Consider the following 18780-nt stretch of genomic DNA (forward strand, 5'->3'; position numbering starts at 1 on the left):
GGGGGGGGGGGGGGGGGGGGGGGGGGGGGGGGGGGGGGGGGGGGAGGTGGCTGCCTTCCACGGGCTTTCAAGAGAATAATAACGAAATTTAACAATAAAATAAAAATTTAAAAATACAACAAAAACCGCATTAAACCCGAAAATTTTTCTGCAGGAAGTGGGCTGTGACAGGGGAATTGTCTCCAAGATGGCCCAGGATCGGGGCGGGCTCTGCGGCGGGGACGACTGCCCCTGCCGGACGGGGAAAGGCACCTTCCCCCTCACTCCCAAAAAGCTGGGAAGGGATAACATCTGCCTGCGGCTGCCTGGAATTGCTGTTGGCCCTGGGCTTTCTGTGCCACTCGTGGCCACGAGATGATGGCAGGATCACTCCAGCCTTGGGACAGATGGCCTGAAGGCGAGCCCTGGGGCCTGTGCGGGGCAGGGCAGGGCAGGCCGCTGCCCCTCGGCTCCTGAGTGCGAGGGGGGTGTGGAGGGAATGGATTGGCCGGGCTATGGCAATCTGGCCCCTAGAAAGACTAAGTGACCTCTTCCAACAAGGGAAGACTGAAGCAAGCGGTGCCAGAAAGAACTGGAGTTTCTGGAGAATAAAACCTGGAAGTATCCCCCTGAAAATCCCCCGGGGTGGTCACTGGTCTGACTTCCACAGACCAGTCGCCTTGGCCAGGAGTGTCCCGGCAGTCCTGCTGGAAGTGCGTTTGCCCACGATGTAATTTCCATTTGATGCTGGCAAAGCCCTTCTGAGTTAGCATCAGTCCCTGGAATGAGTGGACCAGGCTTCCAGGGCACTAATTCCAGGCATTGTCTCTGGCCCAGAGGAGCTGCAGTGTTTCCCTCTCTGGAAGAATAAGAAATAAAAAAATAAAAACCAAACAAGAAATGAAAGAAAATGAAAAATAAAGAGAATAAAAAATAAAATAAAAAAAAGGAAATATAAAATACAAAAGAAAATAAAAAAATTAAAAGCAAGAAAACCAAAAAGGAAATAAAATAAAAAGTGAAATAAAAGAGAAAAAAACCCCTTCTTGGGCCCCCCATTTACTTCCACCCCCCCTGCCCTCCGAACCGTAAATTGGGGGTCACCCCTAAAATGTGAGAAGGGGACCCCAAAACGTGGGTGGGGGAACCCCAGGGACCCGAAAAAGTGGAGGGGGAGCCGCGAAATGTCAGGGAAGAGCCCCAGAATGGGTGGGACCCCAGAAAAGCAGGTGAAGCATCCGCAGTAAGAAAGCGAAGCCAGAAGGTCACGTGGGGGGGTCCCCCCAAGCTGGCGGCGTCGGTGCATGCGCAGTCATTTGTGAGACGCCCTTGATCACGTGGTAATTAAGGGCGGTCAAGAGAGGGGAATAGCGCATGCGCAGTGACTCTCATGGCACTGCAGCGCCCCCTGCTGAAATTAAGGGCGGCACTGCAGCGAAGGGACCTGCGCACGCGCGGTGCCCGCCGCGGCTGTTCTTGGGAGTCTCGCGGGTCCCGCCCGGACCGAGGGGAAGAGCAGCGGAGAACGGGGAGGGGGCGGTGGCCCTTCGGAGGCCTGCTCAAGGGGGCGGGGCCCGCCAGGAGGCAGCCGAACCGGCGGCACCGAGCAGGGAAGGAGCGGCCGCGCTGAGGCCTGGCCGGTTCCCGGGGCACGACGGGACTTGTGGTCTCCCGTCTCTCTCGGGGTGGGGGGGAGACTAAAATGAAGATTTTGAGGTGAAACCGTAGAAATTAGTGAGGGACATTCAAAGCGTAAAGTTGGGGACCGGGAGTGGGAGCGACCGGAATATTTTCAACGCCTTAGGAAAGATGGTGCCCCCCGGACCGGAGGTCCTGCGAGGCCGCACAGAAAGATGGCGGCCCTCGGACCAGAAGTCCTCCAATGCCGTACAGAAAGATGGCGGAAGTCCGCCAACCCGAAGTAAAGATGGCGCTACCAGGACCGGAAATGAGCCAGGACAACACTAAAGATGGTGGCGCGAGGCCCCCTGCCTCAGAGAGGAGTCTATCCTGTTGCCTGAGCTCCACCCCGACCCGGACTTCCACCCCGCGCTCGCAGCGCCGTCTCGCTGCGGTGCTTCCCGCTGTGAGGACAGGGCAGGGCTCTCGGCGGCGCCGGGCGCCAGCGGCAGGCACCGGAGCGGGCAGCCCCGCTTGGGGACGCGGCGCGCGGCTGACAAGCGAGGAGCCCAGGCAGAAAGCGGACCGACGCTCAGGCGGCTTCGCCGCCCCGCCCGGCTACCCCGTTCCGCGCTGCTCCGCTCCCGCTCCCGCCCCGCTCGGTCCCGCCGTGGGCTGGAGGTGCTGTCGGGGCTGCGCCGCCGCGTTCTCCCCCCCGGAAGCGACCCACGGCGGCAGATCCAACGTCAGGCTCTCCAGGAGATCGTCCCCGGGGTAAGCGGGGCCCGGCGAGGGCGCGGCCGCTCTTCTGCCTCTCCCGCGGCCATCGGGGACTGCAGGAAGGGGAACCGACAGGCAAGTTTCTTGCCTCTGGGCAGCCGCACCTGCGTGCTGCCGCGAGGAGAAGGGGCGGAGAGAGCGACAGGCGGGAGGGCTGGGGTCGGATGTGCCCTGGCATTGCAGTTCCTCGGGGAGGGTCTGTGCTGCCTCAGGTATAGAGGAAGCGTATCTTGCAGTACCTGCTTATTCACTTGTTGAGCTCGCAAGAGACACAGGGGGCATGAAATCCCAGGGCAACTGCACTTGCCGTGGGGGCTGCAGGGAGAAGCAGCTGGGGAGGTTTGCTCTTTGCTCGTTCCTCACCTTCCCCTCGGTTCCCTGGGACTCCAGGTAATCACAGCTCACCTTGGCTTCTCCAGGGGCCTCGCTAAAGGGTTTCTAAGTGTGGCACTGAGATTTTCTGGCGCTGGAATTGATTGCTCTCTTAGGGCACGTCTCACCGGGCAGTCTGTCTTTTAACACTTGCCGGGGCAGGAGAATTGCAGTGGAAGAAAGCAAATGAAGCCCAGAGCCTGAACTAGGAAGGCCCAGGCCTCTGGCAAGCCCAGGTCTTGCTGCTTGGTGCTGATTGTACCCGGGGCCAGCCCCACACTGTCTGCTCAGGGCTTGTTCCTCACCGTTGAGTTCCAAAGGAGAGGGGAGTAAGAGGCAGAACAACCCACTGCTGCTGCTGCTGGGGCTGAACTGTCTGCAGTGCCTGGAGGCCGGGCAGGACTTGGCCCCAATGCCTGCATTGCTCTCCACCGGCCAGGGAGGGGTCCCAAAAGTCATCCCCCCATATGCTGTGCTGCACAGCAGGGGCTGGGTAGCCTGGTTCCTGGCTGGGGGACCCCGGGGGAGGCAGTGGTGGGACTGAGGGGCTGCTGCTCTCTCAGTGTCTCAGGATTTGCCTTGGAATCCCAAAGCCTCTGCCTGCATGGGGAGAAGAGACAAAGGTGACTCTAAATTGGTTTATTGTGGAGTGTTTTGGTGCTGAGTTAATGCTCTTGGCTTGTTGTGTGTCAATTCCCAGCCTCAGTCAGGGCTTCCTGGGGATCGTTGCCGCTGCTGCTGAGAGGGAGAAATCCTTTGGGAAGCTGGGAGACAAACAGCAACTCTGTGAATTGCTCAGCTTTTCCTAGGTAAGAGCAGGTTATAGGAAGAAATGCCTATACTTCCGAAAGGCAACGTTGCTCTTACAGGACATTTATTTTTGTCAGTCTGCGCTCCAGGAGTCCTTGAGGTCCTTGGGGGTGGGGGCGAGGGGGGTGGCGCGCGGCTGCAGTGGCGCTCCCGGCCGTGTCCGCCAGGCGGCGACTGCGAGGCAGGGCCCGGCGCTCGGGGCGGGGTTGGAAGCGGCGCCTGCGCAGAGCGAGGCGCTGCCCGGGCCGGGCCTGAGGCGCTCGGGGTCGCCGGGCAGGGCAGTGCCCGGCTGGCGGGTGCCCCGCAGAGAGAAGAGCCCGGCCCTGGGAAGGCAGGAGACTGGGCTCGAGCTGCTCTGGACCGCTGTGGGGATGGGTTTGAAGTTTTGGGATCACTTGTTTCTATTCCTATCTTCCCATTGAAAACAATAACTTAAGAAGTCCTCGTCTGGACTGCAGGAACCACAAAGCCTGAAGTTCCCGAAGCAGCAAGAACAGCGACAGCAACGGCAAAGCTGCTGAGCAGGAGAAACCAAAGCGCTTAAAGGAACTTGCTGAGAATCAAGAAGCCAGACTTCAGCAAGTGACAGCCCTGAAAGGCCACGTGGAGCAGAAAAGACTCAGCGTTGGGAAATGAGGTGAGTTGCTGCTCGGGGAAAGTAGCCCATGATTTTTCACGAAATACAGTTCTTGGAACTCTGAAATTGCAGATGATTTCGGTGACTCACAGGACTTATTTACAGCATTCCAGGCAATGTTAATCAGAACCATTTCACATCTTGTGTTCGCCAAGAACACTCACGAATTACCTCGGACAAAATACGCTTTCTTCCTGTATTTTAAAGTATGCCGTGGAAGCACTCTATATTTGAAGCCTAGCACGTCTGCTCTTTATTCCCAATGTGGGCTTTTCCCCTGCCTTGAATACCTTTGTGTAACACGGTAACTGTTTCCATCCTCTGTGTCAGTACCCTGCCCATTTAGAGTGTTATTTTCTTGGCCTGTAGCAAAGCTTAGCCCAATAGCCAGGTTGCCTTTTATGCCAGAGGCAATTTAACGGCCGCATATTTGGCGGCATCTTTCCTTCCTCGTTAGCGATGCCAGTCTGCCCAGGCTCAGGCTTGCTACAGTCCGACTTGGGTGCTTGTAAATCAGCACAATGATGCCATGAGAAAGATTGATTTCAGACTTAATAGCAACACGTCTTCTGCCTAGCTTTTCATCCTCTCTCTCTCCGTATTGTGCAAAACTTGTTGCCAGCCTGCCTCGCATGAAAAGATATTGGTTTGTTAAGGGGAAATATAAATATGTTGTTTTAGTAGGAAGCCTCGTGCTTTCCATTGAGATAAAGCAAAGGAGGTTTTCTGTGGGGAGAATCTATTTTCTGTTTGGGTTCTACTGCACAAAATCAACATCGGTTTAGAGGCCTATAAGGATGCCTTTAAGATCTTGGATCTTCAAGATCTTGGAGCACATGACTCTATTTCCTGGCACCGTCCCCGAGAGGTCTAGTCTTGGCACTGGCTGGAATTCTTATTGATTTCTCAACCTTTTGTTCTGGGCTAGAACCGTTCTGACAGTGGGAGCAGCTGATGACAGGTGCTTGTAATAGACCCTAAAAAGCCCTCCCAGTCTGTGTTTAATGAAACAGCTTTAGTGTTTTGTTACTGGCTTCTTAGGGCTTAAATACAGAGTTTGAAATGATGCCTTGTGGTTGAGTGAGTGTCTTCCTGCTGAATTCAGCAGGCATTCGGTGAATTTGGGCTTCTGCAGGTAAATTCAGTCTAGTGTTGTGGTTTTGTTTCTGTACTTGGGACAGTGAACCAAATGTCTTTTTCCCTGGCCATGGGCGCTCTGAGGAGACCAAATGTCCAGAATGGTGCCAGTGATTTTGCTTGTGCGCCTGCTGGGTGGAGGAGCAAGTTTGGCTCTGTGTGGCGCTGCTCTGGAGGCCAGCAGGGTGCTCTCTGGGTGCCCTGCAGCACTGCCCTGGGAACAGAGCAGCCCATGCTGGGCTGTTCCTCAGGGCAGCTCTTGTGCTCTCTCTCGTCCTTTGCAGCGGAGGAGGCGGACCCAACTGAAGAGCCTGTTGCAGCCGAAGCGGCGCGAGCTGGCGCTGGACGTGCTGAAAGCAGAGGAACTGCCTGGACTGCCAGAGGTGCTGAGGAAGGGCCGAGGAATTGGTGGTTACCACGACAACCTGTCACCTGTAGCTGAGCTCCACCCACCATGTGTCCAAGGAGCTGCAGGTAATGGAAAGCCGGCTTGTGACCCCCAACTCTTAAGGGCTTTAAAGACAATTGGGTCCTTTTCTGAGCTCGTTAGAAAGAAACGCCACTGCTCCCGTTCCTACCGGGCCCATGTGGCTGCCTGCGTGCTGAGGATGGAGGGGTGATTGTGCCGAGTTCGAGGGAAAGGGAGGAAGGAGCACACTGTGCATATCCCTTTCCTTTCTGCAAATTTGGAGACTAACCAATATTTTCACTGGAGAGAAGACATAACTTCACTTTTTCAACAGCTTTTCTCTTTGTAGCTGGTTCCTGTCCCCTCTCCTGAAAGTTCATTTGTTTTTCTTTTCCTTGCTTTCCCCTCCTGCCCCACTGCTTGGTGAATTTTTTCAGCTGAGGAACAAAGTGAAGCAGGAGCCGAATGCCAGGCTGCAACACCAGAGGGAGCGTTGGAAGGAGCGCGGGTTGGAGGTGGCAGTGCTGGAGAAGCATGTCAGTGAGCTGCCAGAGCGCCTGGGGAAGAGAAAGGCAGCTCTGTCCCAGGGAGAGAATATACCGGTAAGTGTGGGAGATGTCCTAACAACAACATAAATTTTGTTGCCTGGACAGTCTGAAGTAAAAAGTTGCTTGTGGGGGAGGCAAAGAGTTATTTGCGATGTAAGTCTCACTACTTGCAATTATTTTTTTTTGTGCCAGTGAATATATTTATAAGCAGTGAGGTTATACGGTTCAATGTTATAAATTAGGTAATTCTCTTAGTGAGCAATTGGAGTTGTTATACAGTGTGGACTGCAGAAGGATTTGTGTGTAAACTAATTATTTTTTTTATTTTAAAGCTCTCCTAAAAACTATACACCATTGTGCTTTGAGTTTCTAGAGTCAGTTTTGGGTCATACCTGGTAACAACCTGGTGCCTGGATTTAACAACTAGCAGAGCCAAGTTTTGTGATCGTGCATTTTGGAAATGACACGTGTAAAGGATTTACCATTAACATTGCAGGAAATATTGGAGGAGGCAGCTGATTGTAGCACAGAAATAGCAATAAAGTTACTGACTTGCTGCTGACTGAGGCTTGGCCTCTGCTACTTGGAGAGTTAATGGAGATTTGCTTGGCTTCTCCATGAGTTTCTCCTAAGAAAGATAGTTCAGTTCCATGAGAGAGAAGTGTGGAGAAAACTAGAGGTGTGCTCTTTTGGGAGAAGACTCACTTTTCACCTGGCAGGGAAGAGAAACTCTGATTTTTCTCAAAAAAAAAAATAGAGAGTGAGCTTGTAGAATAGTTCTGTTTATTTTTTTTTTGTCCCTCCCTCCATCTCCAGTTGTGGCAGATATTATTAACTATTGCGCAAGTGTCTCTTGCTGGATTGAAGAATGGAGGATTGTTTCATTTCATTGCGTTTGCTGATCCTAAAACTACTGGAGTGGAATTTTAGCTCTAGACCAGACCAAATTTGAATTTTTGCTGGAGGAATGTATGGTGCTGAGCTATTTGAACTAAAATGTCACTTCTTCCTTTGTGGAGTTTGGACACTGTGACTGCACTCTTAGAGAGACATTTTGGTATTTTGTCAGAATGAAGCTTTTCTCATGCTGCTTATCATTACCGTTTGAATTTCACAATACTCATTGTATTACGTTATCTAGGCTGTAGTGGAGAGAAGTTGGTGAAGTATTTAATAATAAATTGCAAGCATTTCCTTAGTGATTTTTGCAGACCTGCCTGTCTAGTCCAGGGAATGTGAAGCTCAGCTGTAATGCAATCCCTCTGTGCACATTGAACACGCAGAGGATTTTTCTCCTGTTTTGGACGTCACTGGCAGGGTCTGTCTGTGCTTTAAAGCTTCGCGTTTGTCTTTGCACAACAGTGTTTTCCATGCTTTCTTAATATCATGCCACTTTTAACTTACTGCAGATATTCATAGAAAGTTTCCCGCTAGCTGGAAGGAAGGCAGTCTAGAGAAGTTTCCTTTCTGAATGCTCTAGGTGTGGGTGTGTGCTAGGACAGATACTTTTGTTGCTGCTTTGATGGTTGTCTCTGAACTTGGTTTGCATTCTCTTTAAAAACAAAGGACTGAAAATCTATAGGGATAGGATTTGTAGCAGTTCACTTGTATGTGATACTTGCATGCTGTCTAGACCTGACTCTTGCAAAAAAACTCCTACCTATAATAAGTAAATCAATAAAAACTGTCATTTCAGCTTAGTCTGTTCCACTTGTTCTCTCCTAGGTTCTGTGGTTGCCTGTGCAAAACCTTCCCCATCTGCCCCTGACTGGAGTAGTTCAAATGCAGACAATCATATTGGTCAGGGATCAGCCTTGACTTGAGGAAAAGGAATTGTGACTAGTGAAGGACAAGGTATGTTCTTATGGGCTTGGTTGATCTTAAAATGTGGAGGATCTGAGCTGTGTGACCTTGCTCAGCCTCCAAATGCCAGTCTGGAGAGGCCCAGGGCACTGTTAGGATGTGCACTGGATATGCTTGACCCGCGCAGGTGTCTGAATTCAGGGGATGTGGCAACACAGAGGCACCTTTGTCATGTCCTCGATCTCTGCCTGAACTGGAGTGAAATTCCTGGCTGAACCTGGGCAGCCGTGTGATCCCACCCTGAAAGATCCAGTCCTGGGCAAGGTTTCCAGTGGCACTTGGGTTTCCTGTGGGTGTCCAAGAGATCCTGTGCCCAGCTCTGATCAGTGGGACACAAGGCTCACGGGAGACATGTCCTTTCCTGCAGCAGCTGCACATGGTGCTTGAAGCAGGAAAAGCTCTAAAACGAGGAAGGAGGGCAAAGATCTCGGCCAAGCACAGGAGGTCTATTTTGAAATTACCATGCCTTCAGTAATCATTGTCATCCTGGGAATTTGTAAAGATGATGTAAACACAACCTTATCATATGAGCAATGCAGTCATTTCTTCTGATATGGACCTCAAAGTTATTTTTGGGAGCTCAATTATAGGAACACAGATTTCAGAACTGAAACAGGAGAGGTTGTGGCTGCACTGAAGGAAGACTCATGAGGCTAATCCAGCAGGAACAGAGCCCTGGGAACCAGTTGGTCAGTGAAACTGTGCAGTCACTGCTGGGGACAGAGGAGAAGGAAAGTCACTCCTTTGACTCTTGAACCCATTCTGTGGGTTTGTTTATTATAAATCATATGGCTAAAAAACCCAACCCCCTACCTTGGCAGGGCCTTATAAGGAGTGTTTTGCTGACAGCAAAACCAGAGCCAACCCAGTTCATTCCCTCTCCGGCATCCCCACTGCCAGGGTTTTCCTCCCCCCATACACAACCTGCACAAACACAGCAAAGAGCAGAGGAAACCTCTGGAATTCATCTGCTCCAGCCCCACTGCTCCAGGAGGGCCGATTGCAGGTGGTTGCCCAGGATTAGATACAGCCAGTGCAGCTGCTACCTCAGCAATAAAGTTTTGGGGGTGCATCTGTCAATCAGAGATGCTGGAAGACATCAGCAAGCGCCCCTCATTCCTGGGAGCTGGGATGAGGTCTGTTCTCCTCTCAGGAAGACGAGGGTGGCAGGGAGCAGCCAACTGGACGTGGGGCTGTTTGGACCTGGGCAGCTTTGGCTCATACATTGAACAAAGTCATCCCAGCAAGAAACTCCTGTGAGTGGACAAACCCTATGCCTCCATTTGCTGCTGAATCTCTCCTCTTCCTTGACATCTTCCCAGCATGGCCTAGAGCATGGTCTTAGAGAGCATATTCTAGAGAGAAGTGGAATTGCATTGGAACACCCTTCTCCCAAGGGAAGTTTTCAGAAGTTTAATGTGATTCTCTAAATAGACCTTGAGTTACTCTCCTGGCCAAAGTTTCTGCTCCCAAATTCCTGCAGGGCAATGGAGCAGCTGAAAGAAATGTCCTGACTCCTCAACCTGAAAACATCTTAAATTGCAGTGACCCCAAACCCAAGGGTGCGGCAGCTCTCCTGTGGAGCAGAGCTGTGCCCTTCTGGGAGTATAAGGATGGACAGCCGAGGGCATCTCTGCTGTCATGAGAGGTTTGTGTGTGAGCAGCTGAGTCCAGCACCCGCTGTCCTTCCCATGAGCTCAGGATAACTGCAAAAGAGAACACCAGGCTTAGGATTTGCACATCTTCACTGCTGCCCTGTTAGGTTAAAACACTTACTCAGATTGAATTTGTTCTTCTTGTTGTTTCCTTTCCCATGATGTTCCCTAGATCATCTGTGAACTGGAAGGGAGGAAAGGCTCCAACAGAATGGCTTTTACCTTGAGACAGAGAAATGAAGGGTTGGGCTCTGATCAGAGATGTTTGGCAGTGCTGTGATGGTCAGTCCTTCCTCCTGGGAGAGCAGGTGAGGCTCTCTCAGCTCGGAGACCTGCGCCTATGAGAAAACAAGCCGTGCAAACCCTAACTGTGTCAACAATACAAGCCCGTCCAGCTGTCATTGATCTGCACAGCCAGAGAACTTCCTCCCTGAGGACACTGCTGTCAGAGCTGTGAGATCAGAGCAGGAGGGTCAGGCCTGGCCTGAGCAGCGAGATGGGTCCCCCTGCACCCTCCCCCACAGTGTTGCCCTGGTTTGACCCAATGGCTGCATGTCCCCCAAAGTACAGCAGGACCCAGGGAAAGGGTGTGTGGAGCAGCTGTGCAGCAGTGAGGAACAGAACTGCTTTGGGGAGGGCAGGAGGATGATTGCTTCCTCCAGCTCCCACGGACCTCTGAGCAAAGGGGGCAATTTCCAACCCCTCTGAGGGATTTATATTGTGGGACCTGATATATTCTGGAGCCCTTTTGAGAGCAAGAGGTATCCACCTGGAACCACAAACCCACCCAGAATTGCATTGGGGAGGTGTCAAACAGGAGACAAGGGAGATTCAGGATGGAGCCACGTGGGTGGGAAGGTTTTCACCCAGCACAGACTCTGCAGGTGGGAACATGGACAGGGGCATGGGGCTGAGCTGGGTTGCCGCCCCTCTGACCAAAACCCTCTGTGCCCCAGGGTGCAGGTGCCGGTGTGATGGCCCAGGACATCTACAGCTCCCCAGCGGATGGTGAGTACTAGGATAGGTCCATAAATGGAGCTGTGGGGGACTGGAAATGGGAAGAAATAGGGGCTTTGTGTAGACGGCAAAATTGGGTGAGCAGTTTGTCCTGCATTTTGAAGGCCTTGCCTTGGCATAGCTAAAGCACAAACAGCAAAAGAAGCTGCGTAGCTAACATGGTTACAGGCTCTGAAGTTAGAACTTCAGAGAAGAAGGCTCCCTACCAAGGTCAAGGAGGAGTCTTAGAAAGCTAAACAAGTTTTTTCATCTCTTACGGACACCTGCAATGCTCCAATTAACACTGGACAACAAAGTATGTTTCTCTTATGTGTCCAGTGCTGTGTGAAGAAGAATCACACGTCCAGGTGTAGCAGCAGTATATAATAAATGTTCTTCTTCTAATAAATGGACATTTTGCTGACCATACTGGCCTGTGAGCAGTCTGTTCTGAGCCCTTCCACTGCTAACTGGTGCCTGTGAAACAGGGACTTCTCGTTTGCTGTTCTGAGGGATGAAAGGCGAATGGAAAGGAAGCTGAGGGAAGCAATCGAAGAAGCAGCGCTGTCCCTGGCGCTAAGAATTCTAAAGCTGTGCGTGGTGAAGCGGAATTTCACCTTGGCCAGGTGAGCGACTGGGGGAGGGGCATGGGGCCCACGCTTTCAAAAGAAGAAGAGATGGTGAAAAAACTCCTCCAATTTATAATCTCTGTAAGAGAGCCTAATTATGATACCAGTGCCCTTAAAGAGCTACTCGAGTGGGTGAGAGCAAAGGAACTAATCCCCACAGCTCAAGCTGCCTTTGAGGTGTCCACGTGGGACGCTATAAAGGAACAGTTATGGGAAGAGATCTCTAAGGGATCAAAAGATGCTAAAAAATAGACATTTTGCCAACCATATTGACCTGTGAGCAGTCTGTTCCGAGCCCCTCCACCAGTAGCTTTGTTCTTTGGGGTTGGTTTGGTTGGTTTTGGTTTGTGACTGTGAACCCCTGAAGAGGAAACTCTTCCCTGCCCAGATCTGAGACATTTTGCAGCCCTGAAAAAAGTAGAATTGTACCAGGCCATCCCTGTGCCATCTCTCCAGGTGACCTCCCAGCTCCTGCCCTCCAAGATCACCTCCAAGACTCAGCAGGGAGAGTTCATCTTTTGTAAGGAGGGGGTGTAGGGAACCGAGATTATATGACCCTGGGAGAAACATGGAAGGGGAATTTGGCAAGATAAATGCGGACGTGGTGAGATGTATCCTTGTGTGTGGGAAATTAATTGAGAGTAATTTTCTCCCAGTGAATGCTTAACTAAAAAGTAGATATAGAGAAAAGTTACTAAAAAGAATTTACTGCTGATGTAACAGGGTATATAAACCGTGAAAGAACTGTAATAAATGATTCAATTATACCACATTCCTTGGAGTCCGTGCCCTAGTATGCCACAAGGGGGTTGAGGTGAACAGCCTGAAAGCCCAGCAGGGGCAGCTGAGCTATTCTGTGTCTTTGACCATGATGAGCGGGAACTCAGGACATAAACATGTGGATACCAGCACAAAACAGCAACCAAGTGAGAAACTCTGCCCTCAGTGCTCCCCAGAACCTGAGAGTCACAGGTGAGTCCTGGCACTGAGGAACAGACAGGCGATACTCATAGGCCCAACAGACCCCAGGTGAGGGAGGGCACCCCGCCCTGCCCCATGACATGTCCCTGGGCTCTTGGGATGCTGGGGGTCAGTGTGCAGTTCAGCCCAGCCTTTGGCACCAGGGACACTCCTCCCAGTCCCAGGAGAGAATCCTGCTCCTCTCCTGGCCCAGCATCATGGAAAGGGGACAGTGGTGGTGCCAGTTCTAATCCAGAGCCACAGCTGTGCAGGGCATTCATTCATTGATCCCCAGAGTTGAGAGATGGTGGATCAGGGGGTCCCCACAGTGGCTGAGTCTGTGCAGTACCTGGAGGAGCTGCAGACTCTCAACCTGTGCCTTTCTCCTCCCAGGCAGCAGGTCCAGCTCCCAGGCAGGGACAGCCGCTGAAGGTCAGTGATTCCCTCCTCATGACCCTTGGCACAAGGCCCAAGGGCTGCCCGGCTGCCACCTCCAGGACACTGTGAGAGGATCATCAGTTGAGATCTTGCTTGACTCTAACGGCATTTCTGCTTCCTCTCCCCATCATACCTTCTCTTGTCTCTCCTATACCTGTAAGAGCCAATGTCAAGGAAATAGGGCAGATTTGCATCAGCTGCATCTTTCCATATTCATCCAATGAATATGTGATCTGGGGGCTCTGCTCAGTGTCAAGGATGGTCCCTGCAAAGGACACTGTGAGATTCACAAGCTCTGCAATTCTCTGACAGGCAGCAACCCCTCCACCAAGACAGTGCTCCCACCCAGAAGCAAGTGGTGATTTGTGAGCCCTTTCCACCATTCCTTCCTCCTGGACATGTCTTATCCACAGTGACCCTCCCCTCTTCCAAAGCCAGCCATTCCCCTCTGGATCTGGATCCTGTGCTGTGTCCTCACCTTGCTCCTCCTGTCATCTGCCCCCATCATCACCCTCATGCTGGAGAGATGGAGCCACTGGGGCACTGGGACTGCCCAACCTGAAAGCATCCCCATCCCTAGTGGGGATGCCCTCCCTGCCCTGGACTTGCTTCTGTCTCCTGTCTCTCATGAACAGAGTGGGATCAACCCCTGCCCCAGCTCCCCTGTGGGCTCAGCCCAGTTAGGGCAGTGCCCAAGGACTGTGCTGCCACTGCCCTGCTCTGCTGTGCTCAGCCCCTGCTCTGTCCTCAGACTCAGCCCTGTTGGACTTGCACCCACCCAGCTGTGCTGAACCCCCACTGATGCCCCTCCTGCTCCCAGAGAACAGCATCTCCAGCTTATGGGAAAGGGAGAGGGGATGCAGCCACCTCCTGTGTTATCCAACACAAGATGGCGTTCACGTGGAACCTTGATGTCTGTCTCTCCCCTCTGTGAGGATCTGTGGGCATGTGCTGGAAATTCCTGGAGGAGCTGTAATTCCTGGAGGAGCTGCATTTTTCCTGTTCCCCCTATAGTCATGGCTTTAGCTCTCCTGAAGGAAATATTTGGTTGGAGAGGCCTCAAAACACCCCCACCACTAAAACACCCCCTCCAAGTTCTCTGAGAGGGGCAGAGACAAATAGGAAAGCCTGGAAGATCTGTGAGCTGTAAAGAGAGCATGAAGTTGCACCCCAAAGGGAAAGGTGCTGCCTTTGGCCTATCCCAGGAGAGGGGTCTGGTGAAATGCCGCCCTAAGAGCAGCTGTCTGTCTCCAGGGTTTGTAACCAAAACCTGGTTCATGGGGCTCATATAGAGACATACAAAGGCAGCCAACACGGCAATCTGCAAAGCTCTCTTTGTGCAAAGCCTCAACAGTAATGCAAACCTGTATCGAGCAACTGATGACAATTTTGGTGCAGGAACAGATATGGCCCTGTGACCTCATAGGCATGGGCTGTTCTGGGTATAGACAGGGCAACAAGTGATTTTTCATTGTGATTTATGTTTGAGAAGGATAGCCAAGACAAGAAAGGAGGGGCACTAGAAGAGTACAAATATGTGGGGAATCTCAGCTGGACTGAGACCCTAACATGGAACGAGAAGGTGACTGAGAATAGAGGCCTTAATCCTGACAACATATTGATGCATCCTGAGAGAGGAGAAAAACACCAGGAGAAAGCTGTCCCGTGAGAACAAGGACGCTGTCCCATGAGAACAAGGACTTATTTTGAACAAAGTGGCTAAGTAGAATATAAACATAAGAAGAAAAGAACAGATGTGCAGAGAGACTGTGAGAAAGTAAGACTGAGAAAGTCCACCTATCAGCCATGAGAACTGTGGTTTGTGTATTTGAATTAACCTATCTGTGTAGAATATGTGTGCCTAAAAAACTGCATTTAAGGAGCTGTAAAGACAGCTCCACGGCTGCTGCTGTTCCCTTTTTTCTTTCCAATAAACTTTCTTGCTGGATACTTTGTGTCGCAGTCAGTTCCAACAGCGACACAAATATGAATGTTTGAGACTCTGGTTATAATGTCTCTGCTGAGCTCAGGCCAGAGACGTCTCCCCCTTTCTATCCCAGTGTACCTCCAGGGTCCCTTCATGTCTCTCCAGCCACCCCTTTGTATCTCTGGGCAGCTCAACCCCATTCCGGGAGGGACAGTGGAAGGCACAGGTGTAGCTGGGGAGAGAGAAATCCATGTTTGTTCTCCACTGGAGCAGAAAGACCTGATGATTGCACACCCCCATTGCCAGAGCTGTGTGAGAACAGCAGGGCCTCTGCCCCTGTGTACTTGTGCATCCAGGGGAGCATCAGTGTGGGCATAGAGAAGGGCTTACCCAGAGCTGGATCACAGGGTTTATGGACACACAGGTTCAACTGACACAGGGGGATGGAGATGTCTTCACTCGAGGTGCTCACATGTCCATGTACAATACAGGGAATAGATTTGATAAAGATTTATCCATCAGACATTGTCAATACTTGTGCAAGTCACAGAGATCCTTTTGGTTCAAGGCATCCAGAACACATTTCTGATGGGTGTAGGAAGGGCTGGGCCTGGTGGAAGGGCTGGGTGTGGACATGTTGGCATGGCCAGAGTTTGTGGGGAGCTGTTGCCCTGCCAAGCCAAGCACTGGCAATCCCCACCAGAAGTGGTGCAGATGAGCCCAGGGTTTGGCACAGGGCAGGTTCCTGGGGACAGGGACAAAGCCGCTGGGAGCTGCAGGGATGTCTGTAAACCCCATGTGCTGTGGGGGGTGGAAGTGGGGTTGTCCTTCCTGGAGTTTCTCTTTCAACACCCACAGTTCTTCTGGTTTTCTGCAGTCACCAAACACCTCCCTGGAGAAGGTGCCATTGCCCAGCCATGTTTCTCCGGCCTTGGAGATGAAGGAAAGTCTGTGGACACCTCATTTCATTTTGCCTGAACATCTGTCAAACACTACAGCGCGTGAGGCAGAGCAGGGTCCTGGGTCCCTTTGTCCATGTTGGCCTGAAACGAGTCTGCGCTCAGCCCTGGTGATATGGCTGAAATGCTACAGCCAAAAGTGCATGAGCAGGAGAAGCTGGAGAACAGGCAGGAGCAGCTGGAGCCTCCCAGCCTTTTGATGGTTTGTGGATGAAATGAGGTGTGGTGGGACACCCTGCTCACCTTGGGTGCTGCAGGGGAGGGACAGAAGCTCTGCAGAAGAAGGTGACAGGGAAGGTGAGGATGGGGAATGCCCAGACTGTCCATGAGCAGCCATTGGCCTCTTTAGGCAAGTGCTCCTCAGTTTATATGCCAGGCATGAGATTCTATGGTCTGGAATATCCCTTTGGCCAACCAGTTCAGATCAGCTGTCCTGGCCATGCTCCCTCCCAACATCTTGTGCAGCTCCCCACTGGCGGAGCAAGAGACACTGAAAAGGGAGCACAACTGAGGGAGGGAGCACAACTGAGCAACAACCAAAACATCAGTTGTGTGGGCAACATTATTCTCATCCTGAATCCAAAACACAGCCCTAGACCAGCTACTATAGAGAAAATGGACTCTCAGCCAAAACCAGGACACCAGGACACAGTGGCTGAAGGCCCTGCACAGAGGGCCTTCCCGTCGGGTATGAGTGCCTCAGTCTGAGGTGGGAAATGCCCTCTGCTGTGGAGTGGTTGAACAGTGCTCAACATACCCGGTGAGCTGACCTTCCCCTCCTCCTCTCCTTCACTTCCATATTTGGGGGATATCAGGAAGCCTTTCCCTTCCTTGGAGGCTGGTTCATTGTTTCAGTAGTTGCAGTTCAGGAACTTGGCACCAGAGGTCTCATCGAGCTGCAAAATGTCCCAATATCGGAGAGTGGTTTGAGTTGGAAGGGACCTGAAAAGGATGAGCCGGTTGTAGAAGACTGACCTCGGAGTATATTGGACTGTGTGGACCGGATGTCCTGGCATGTCAGAGCCACAGGAGCACAACCCCTGGAGATACTGGGACACAGTGTTCACTAGTGCCAAATTGCTCTGTGGGACAGAACTCATTTGCATTTCTGGAGGGACAGGGGCATCCCAGCAGTAACTGTATATCGAGGGCTGGAATCAGTCTGACTGGGAATGAGTCCCAATATAGCACTGTAATAGAGCAGAAGAAAGTTTTGGGAGGGGAAGAACACATTATTTATCCTCCCTTTCTTGTCCTATTAAACTGTCTTAAATCCTGAACTGTATTTCCTTTTTCTCTGAATCTCTCCCCCGTCCTGTTGTCCCAATGACAGGCTCGTTGCCCGGTGCACAGCACCAATTCTGACGCTGAGGAGAGGGGGTTCTATATTTTATTCCAGTTTGCCAAAGCAGGAGCTGGGGTGTTCCTGTAAAAGTCTGACTAACCCGTCATCAAAACTTTACACTGTTTATACGTTTTGACAAACAAAGGCATAAGCAAGTTACATCACTTTTTCCTTAATTAGTACTCAACCCCTATTTGCCAGTTATACCTCTCATTTCTCATGCTAATTAGTCTGGAGGCAGAGTTCTTCTCTCCATATCAGTCTGGGATATGTTTTCAGTAGGTGATCAGTGAGTCATTGGTCCTGCTCACCCACAGCTGGAATTACCTTTCCCCCCTCCTGCTGTTCCCAGAGAGCCCATTCCTCTTGGATTGTCTTCTCTTTTCCTTGAAACAAAAGATTAGTGAAGCATAAAACGTTCACAATTCAATTGCTCCATCGCACCTGTCCAGCTACAGCTACTGAGTAACAAGTAAAAATAAATTCAAGGTTGATTCAAATCTTATGTAACTGAGATCTTGAGGGGCTCTATATCAAAGGGAGGGGATGGAGAGCATGGAAAGGGGTTTTAGGGCATGTCCCTACAACTCGGTGCAGCTTCTGAGGCTGTGGCATGGCCAGTCAAGGGGCTCAGGGTTGCTAGTGGTGCCAGAGGCAGCCAGGACACAAGAGAGGGGTCCCACAGACAGAGGGGTCCATGGGTCACCCACAGGAATGGGTTGGTACTCACAGTGTATTTCATTATCATCAGTGCCTTCAGCCTCCTGGCTGGGAACTTGCTGCTGCCTGGAGAGAGTTGGGGAAAGGGTTTTGGGGTCTGTGTCCAGACCCTGATGAGCCCATTGGAGTCATTGCCATGGATGATATTGTCTTGCATCGGGTCCATGGCTGGAGTCAAGGCCAGGGCAAGCCCTGCTCCTCCCTGCCTGCACCATGGGGGAGTCCACCCACTGGCACAGACTAGGCTGCCCCAGCCCAAGGACCACCCCAGGGGGCCTGAGATGCCCCGTCTCCATCAGTCCCCACCCCACAGCCCACAGGGATTGCTGTTCACCTTTGGTATCTCTCTCTGCAGGCCCCTGCAAGGAAAAGAAAGGGAGAGGTGGGAGACAGAGATCCTGCACAGCCCTGGCTTTCCATGCTCTGGGTTATGCAGTGAAGGTGATGGGCTGAACCTCCACATCTCACTCAGAGAGGGATTTTTCAAGCCCAGTCTATAAAAAAGTGAATCCCCTTTCTCAGCCTGGCCTCTCCCAAGCTCTAAGCAGCTGTGTACAGCACCTGTGGAGGAGCTGTGCTGGCTCCACTCAGGACAGCTCAGAGACACAATTCTTGTGCCAGAGAATGAGAGCCACTGTCTGCCTGGGGCAGGGATGCATTTGCTCTCCTCTCCCCTCACTGGATTGGAGCATAATTCTCTTGGAGGTAAAGTCTTCATCACCCCAGACACTTTGGTCCCAGGAACTTGCAGCTCTGAATGACACCAAAGGTAGTGCTAATGTAGTCTGGCACTTACTGATTTCACTCCTTCAGGCTTTGCTTTGACGTTTTCCTTCTCTGCTTGCTCTTCTTTCCCCTCTTGTACAGAATCAGAGGGAGCCAGCGGAGATTCTGGTGCCGGTGTTCTGGGTCTCCTGGCTGCATCAATCAGAGGAGCCATCTCATCAAGTGTCCTAGTTAGAACAGCTGGGACCGATTCATCATTGGATGGGTGTA

General features: G+C 51.7%; 1 long non-coding RNA gene across 1 annotated transcript; it reads left to right on the forward strand.

Moving 5' to 3' along the window:
- The first annotated feature begins 2198 nt into the window (after nucleotides 1-2198).
- LOC113956105 lies at nucleotides 2199-11235 on the forward strand. Its single transcript, XR_003530745.1, has 3 exons — nucleotides 2199-2373; nucleotides 8018-8146; nucleotides 9983-11235. It is a non-coding gene; the product is annotated as an uncharacterized LOC113956105 (long non-coding RNA).
- The last annotated feature ends 7545 nt before the right edge of the window (nucleotides 11236-18780 follow it).

The sequence above is a fragment of the Corapipo altera genome, unplaced genomic scaffold, assembly GCF_003945725.1.
Source record: "Corapipo altera isolate COAL_440 unplaced genomic scaffold, ASM394572v1 326, whole genome shotgun sequence".
NCBI classification, from domain to species: domain Eukaryota; kingdom Metazoa; phylum Chordata; class Aves; order Passeriformes; family Pipridae; genus Corapipo; species Corapipo altera.